General features: G+C 42.1%; 1 non-coding gene across 1 annotated transcript; it reads left to right on the top strand.

The window, feature by feature from the left end:
- Window positions 1-6,790: 6,790 nt before the first annotated feature.
- LOC112752977 (small nucleolar RNA R71) lies at window positions 6,791-6,897 on the top strand. The gene has a single exon (XR_003177382.1). It is a non-coding gene; the product is annotated as a small nucleolar RNA R71 (small nucleolar RNA).
- Window positions 6,898-7,110: the final 213 nt, after the last annotated feature.

Raw genomic sequence — 7,110 nt, 5'->3', positions numbered from 1 at the left:
ACGTTAGTGACAATCACCTTTTTCACTAACGTTCCTAACCCAAGGATGCTCCACGTTAACTTCAACGTTAGTGGCATCAACGTGACCACTAACGTTCCCTCTTGGTCCTTCGCACACGTTATTGGGACTTACTTTTTCCAAAAACGTTGAGAATCCTCCTTTCTCCCTACGTTAGAGTTCACATTAGTGTGGCTAACGTGACCTTTAACGTAGGCTTGCCACATCTTCGAGAACGTTAGTGACACTTACCTTTGTCACTAACGTTCCAAAATGCCCCTACTTCCCACGTTAGAGTTCACGTTAACTAGGTTAACGTGGCTTCTAACGTGGTATTGCTAGCCATCTCCAACGTTAGTGACAAAGGTGAGTGTCACTAACGTTGGCTCATCATCCCTTTTACTCATGTTAGCTTCCACGTTAATGTAGTTAACGTGGGAGTTAACGTGGCTCATAGTGGCTCATCCCAACGTTAGTGACAAAGGTGAGTGTCACTAATGTTAGCGATTCTTTGCTTGGCGATTCTTTGCTCCCTCCACGTTAGAGTCCACGTTAACTGAGTTAACGTGGCAACTAACGTGGCTCAAAGTGGCTTAGCTCAACGTTAGGGATAAAGGTGAGTGTCACTAACGTTGGTCATTCTTTTGTTTCCCCACGTTAGAGTCCACGTTAACTGAGTTAACGTGGCTCTTAACGTGGCCAATATGAGCTTGGTCCAACATTAGTGACAAAGGTGAGTGTCACTAACGTTGGCTTCATTTTCTTCTTCCACGTTAACTACCACGTTAATGTAGTTAACGTGGCAATTAACGTGGGCTATGATGGCTTCGAGGACGTTATTGGCGATTACTTTTCTCATTAACGTTGCAAGCTAGCTCCCCTTCCACGTTAGAGGTCACGTTAGTTAGACTAACGTGGCTGCTAACATGGTTCTTCCTTGCTTCCTTTGTCCTGAAATCAAGCAATAAAGTGCATCAAAGTTCTAGTCCAAGTTATGAGACATGCATCATCCAATTTGTCATTCAATTCATGTATAATTCTCATGAATTCATATAAAAATCACAATGTTAGCTTGAATCAAGATGTAAGTGAAATTCTACCCAAAACTTGCTTATTTCCTAAGAAAGTGCATGAAACTACCCTAAAACCATAAAGAAAAGGTCAGTGAAACTGTCCAAAATGCCCTGGCATCACAACACCAAACTTAAAGCTTGCTTGTCCCTAAGCAAGCACTGGAACAAGAGAATAATGAATGAAATGACAAGATGAATGAGTCATTATTGTGGAAGTCATATTCTTGGTTTTATGGGGTTTCATGCATAGCAACTTAGGTTCATTCCTTTACTGACTTTCAGACCTTTATCATGCCTTGGAATACTCACTTGATTGCACCCTTTGAGACTTTTATTTATTGATCCCTTTGTCTTTCCAAGATTCATTTCTTCCTTAGGCTAAGTGTTCTGTGAGGGGGCGACTCTTTAAGATAAGTTTTCAGCCAACACTCCCGAACCAGTTGGTTCAAGGTGCTAGGTGTTGAAACACCCCTAAGGACTTACTCCCTCAAGTCTCTCTCCCCCATACATGCACACCACAGGCACATGGTTTGTTATTTTCTTCCCTTGAGGTCTTGGTGTCCAGCACCTCTTTGGGTTACTAAATGTTCTGTAGCAAGGTTGCTCTTGATAGTGGATTTTCAGTTGATAATCCCGGGTTAGTTAACCCAAGTTACTAAGTGATGAAGCACTCCTAAGAACTTATTCATCCAAGCAGATCCTTGGTATAAGAGCACCACAGACACATCCCTCAAGATTCAAGCCCTTGGTGCCTAGCCTCATTCTTTATTAACTTTTCTTTCTTTTTCAACTCTTACTATTCTTTTCCTTTTTCTTATTAGGATCTTATTATTTAGCTAGTCTCATGGGGTGTGTTTTAAGCATATGATTTAGGACAGATAGTTGCCTTCCCACCTTGTTGCTGAACCAACTTAGCTAAGTGATTACTACACCACAAATCTAAGAACTTACTCCACAAATTGAACTTACTCTGGTCTTTCATAACATCTCTTTTTATTTAGCTTAAAAAGAACAAGCATACAATAAGCAAGATGGAATTGAAAACAGGCAATTTGACTAGAATCATAGACCTAAGCAAGGAGAATACTAAAAACAGAATTGAAAATTCTAAACTACCATGGAAGCATATTCTATTTCATACATGATTTTCCTTATTTAAAACTTGAAAAAGATGGGACAATGAGGGAACTCCACCACCTTTTAATCATGGGGTTGTCCATGCTCTCCCTCTTGCTTGTCCTCTTTGCATCCACTTGTGCTTCCTTGTATCCGTGCTAGTCTGGCTCTTTTCCAGTCTTCAAGTGCCTTCCTTACTGATTCATGACTCTTCTCCACCCTTTCTCTTTCTTCTCGTGCTAACTCATCCTTCACTTCGTCATATTTAATGATTCCCGGATGTACTATAGGTAGCTGTCCGACTAAGTATCCGAGCCTGGCTAGCATGTTTACATGATTTCCACTTTCACTCATGTAAACCCCTTCAGAGAATGCCCTGTGCTCGTCAAAGAGTTCTGCTTGTTCTATTTGTTTTCGATGCATCTCATGTATGTGTACACCTTGATGTGCTTGGATGTTGATTAGCTTCTGGATAGATTCTTGTTGTTTATTTTGCCTTTGTTCTATCCTGTGGAAGGATTCACCCCATTGTTTTCCTTGCTCCAATTGCTGCTCCATCATTTGCTTCTGCCACTCCCCTTGTTGATTCATCCATCTCGAGAGTGATTCCTCTTGACCGCCAATCATCTGTAATTGAAGCTCCTTCTGTGCCTCTTGATTCTCCCAATATTGCCTAGATAAGCCATCAATAGCTTCTTGTAATTGGTGCATGTTCAAGGTGGCTACGGATTGCTCCTCTGGGTTTTGCCCTTTTACAGTTTGCTGGGCTACCCTCTTTCTTATCCTTCGTTGAGGTAGGGGAGATGTAACAGCATGCATACGCCGGACAGTAATTGGGATACCAACTTTTATCCATTCGGAGTTTTCATCTTCGAACACTACCCCGGCCTTGTCACACAGGCGGAAAATGGTGCTGGGATAGCCTAACCTTCCTCCAGAATCACTTTTCTCAGCCATCTTCTTAATGCCTTGGGCTATGAGCTCGTGCACTTTGATCTCTCCCCCTTTAAGTATGCATTGCACCATTGTTTCTCTCTTAAGATTCACCTCTGAATTGTTTCCGGCAGAAAGGATGGATTTCCTTACAATTTCGAACCATTCCTTTGCTTCAGGGGTGAGATCACCTCTTTTAATAAATTTGGGTTTTCCATTGGGATCTCTCATCCAGTCTGCCCCTTGTATGTAGATATCTTTCACAATCTGGTCATAATTAGGATTACCATCTATTCGAGATTGATAACTCTCTTCCTCAAATGGTATAGTTCGTAGCTTCAGCACTCTCATGATGCTCATGGGACTAAAATCCACCGTCACTCCTCTCACAAAGCTTATATAAGACTCCTCTTTCCTATTATACCTCACCGCATTTGCGTAGAACTCTCTCACGAGCGTTGCATTTATTCTTGCGGTGACCGGATCGGTGAGGAGCTCCCATCTTCTCTTTTCTACCTTCTCTGTTATTTCGGGGCACTCAGTTTTCTTGGCTTGAAAGCCTAGCTCATATATGATCTCCTTATCAGCCATCCATCCAAATTGGAGTGCATGATAAAAAGTTCTAAACTTCTTTTCATCGAAAGGGCGTTGCTCCATAGGCTCCTTCCCCTTTCTTCTTTTAGAGCTTGATGATGCCATGAGTGACTTTTGGAAAGTGAAGGTGTTGAGGTTAGTGATGAGTGGTGGAATTCGGTTGGGTTTGGATAGGGTGTGGTTTGGAGAGTTGTACTTCGAGAGTGAGAAGTTTGAAGAAGTGGTTGCTGGAATGTGAAGGGAAGTATGGACTAGGACTCACTTATATAGGAAAATGATGAGTGAATAGAAGGTGTGGATTGATGGGGTGGTTGTGTGATGGACGGATGGGGTTTAGCATGGGATGAGCACAAGGATCATCAACTTTATGATGGTGTTGGTTCAGTTTCCAAGCTTGTTCTTTTTCCAATGTTGCATGGCAACAATTCCCAATGCAATCCCCTTGGAGACACGTGTACAATCCTCTCCTTTTGTGGTAGCCAAACCCTTCAACTGTCTCATCAATTCTCCTACAAAATAAAAGAAATGTGATTAAAAGAAAACTTGTGGAAAGTGGCGGAAAAATTAAAAGAATAACTACTTTTTAAAGTTTTTGTTTCTAACTACTAAGTGCTGTTCATGAGTGCACACCAACTGACTAACTCAATATCCATGTATGCAACATTGGCAACACCAAACTTAGTTTGGTGTCATGTGGTGTAAAAGATTTGTTCAAGGCCCCTAAGAGTGACATGATATGGGTTACATTTATGTTCTCTTAGTGTACCTTGAACACCAAACTTGTTCCTCACTATATGTTGCACAAAAGGATTCATTCAAGTGCATGTCAAGTTGAGTTGAAATCCCTGAACCTTGTTTTATTAACTACTTTTAAAAGCATGTAAAACATGGGTTGCCTCCCATGAAGTGCTTCTTTAGCGTCACTAGCTTGACGTTCTGCCTTTGTTATGGTGGTTGGTAATGCTTCAGATCTTCCCCTCTTGCAGTAAACCTATATCCATTGGCTTCATCAATGATCTCCACATGTTCTAGGGAGAGAACTTTGTTGATGGTAAAAATCTTAGGTAACTGAGATGGGATGGTGGGGAGATGAGGTGGGATATCTAGGAAGTAAGCTGAGATCACTTTATCCCCTGGAGAGAAATCTTCTGTAGGGATCTTTTTATTCCTCCATCTCCTTGGTACTTTCTTCTTTGTTTCTTTTGCTATTATCCTGCTCTTTGTGGTCTCTTTCCCTAGGGAGATTTTGTTGCTGGTCTCATATGATTCTGGTGGTTTTGGCTTCACTTGAGTTTCTTGTAGCTGTGACAGCTGCTGATTCTCTTGTTCATCACCCAAAGGAATTCCAGGGTGTACATCTTGTGCTTCAATGCTTTTTTCTCCCACCATTGCTCTGTCATGCTCTGCCCTTAGTTCCTTGCCTTCTTGACTTGCTTCTTGTGAGGGTTTGAAGACGTTGAAGGTGAGTTGTTCGTCATCTATCCTCAGTATTAGCTCTCCTCGCTCCACATCTATGAGCGCTCTGGCTGTAGCTAAGAATGGTCTTCCCAATATGATTGGGTGAAGGTGACTTTCTTTCATTTCCAGTATGACAAAATCTGTGGGAAGGAAGTAGTTCCCAACCTTCACCAACACGTTTTCAACCACTCCAATTGCTTGTTTTTGAGTTTTGTCCGCCAGCCTGATGACTACCTCTGTGGGCATCAGCTCATTGATTTGCAGCCTCTTTTTATAAGGGATAAAGGCATTAAGTTGATGCTTGCTCCCAGATCACAGAGTCCTTTGTCAAACATTGTTTCTCCTATGGCACAGGGGATGTGAAAACTCCCTGGGTCCTTCTTTTTTGTAGGCAGCTCTGGTTGAATGAGAGCACTGCACTCCTTGTTCATCACTATGATTTGTCCTCCCTTGAGTGAGCTTTTCCTGGTCAGCAGCTCCTTCATATACTTGATGTATGAGGGCATTTTTTGGAGAGCCTTGATGAATGGTATGTTTACATGGAGGGATTCAAATATGTCAAGAAACCTTGAGTATATTCTCTTCTCTACACCACCATTTAGTAATTGGGGAAAGGGTGCATAGAGCCTCAGCAACTCTTTCTGCGTAATTGTGGTTTCCTGAGAATTATCTTCCTGCTTTCCTGCTGATGTATCTTCAAATTGTTCTGATAGTTTGTTCAGCTCTTCCTCAGTCTCCTTATCACTTATAGTAACCATCTTGCAATCTTCCCATCTGACTTTCTTTGCTTCACCTCTCGAATTTTTCTCTGTGTCACTTGGGAAGCTATCAGTAGGTTTGGGAATCTTCTCAGATAGGTATCCCACTTGAAATTCCAGCCTCTTGATGGTGTCTCCCTGATTCTTGATATTGACTCGCACCTCCTCTTTGAACACCTTGTTATCTTGAATTTCCTTGCATATGCCTTCAAGTAGGGTTTCAATTCTGGAGAGTCTATCTTCAGATGATGGTGAGTTGAGATTGGAGGGGTGAGAACGGCCATTTTGACTTTGGTATGGATGTTGAGGTGTGTTGTTAGGTGGTGCTGATATGATCTCTGTGTGGAATGTTAGTGAGTTGCATTGTTGCTGGGGTTATGGCGTCTCTGATCTTGGCCTTGATCCTGTTGATTTTCCCACCCAAAGTTTGGGTGGTTCCTCCAACCAGGATTATATGTTTTGGAGTATGGGTCATGGTGCTGCCTGGGTGAATTTCCAATTTAGTTGGCCTGTTCCTGATCACCCTCTGCCTCTTCATTCACTCCTTCTTGAGTTGCTGCTGAAGTGGTGATTGCTGTTACTTAATTCCTCTCCATCTTCTTGGTGAGGTCAGCTAATTGCTTGGTAATCATCTTGTTTTGAGCTAGCAGTTCATCCACGTTGTTAAGCTCCATCACTCCTCTAGTATTGCCTCTTTCAGAAGCATAGAAATAGTCATTCTCAGCTACAGTCTCAATGACATCTATGGCTTCTTCAATGGTCTTCTTCTTGTTCAGAGATCCCCTGGATGAGTGGTCTACTGCCTTCTTTGATTCATATGAAAGACCTTCATAGAAAATGTGCAACTGCACCCATTCATTGAACATATCTGGCGGACATCTTCTTATCAGGTCTTTAAACCTCTCCCATGCTTCATATAGAGTCTCACCATCTTGCTGCCTAAAGGTTTGTACCTCAGCTCTCAACCTGTTGATCCATTGAGGAGGATAGAATCTTGCCAAGAATTTGTTCACCACATCTTCCCAGGTTGCTAAACTCTCCTTTGGAAAGGATTCCAGCCATTTAGATGCTTTGTCCTTGAGTGAGAAAGGGAACGGAAGTAGTCTATAAGTGTCAGGATGAACACCATTAGACTTCACAGTATCGCATATCCTCAGGAAGGTGGTTAGATGTTGATTGGG

Source organism: Arachis hypogaea, chromosome 15 (assembly GCF_003086295.3).
Source record: "Arachis hypogaea cultivar Tifrunner chromosome 15, arahy.Tifrunner.gnm2.J5K5, whole genome shotgun sequence".
Lineage (NCBI taxonomy): Eukaryota > Viridiplantae > Streptophyta > Magnoliopsida > Fabales > Fabaceae > Arachis > Arachis hypogaea.
Note: the sequence above shows the minus strand (reverse complement) of the source record. Positions and strands in the feature narration are given on the sequence as shown.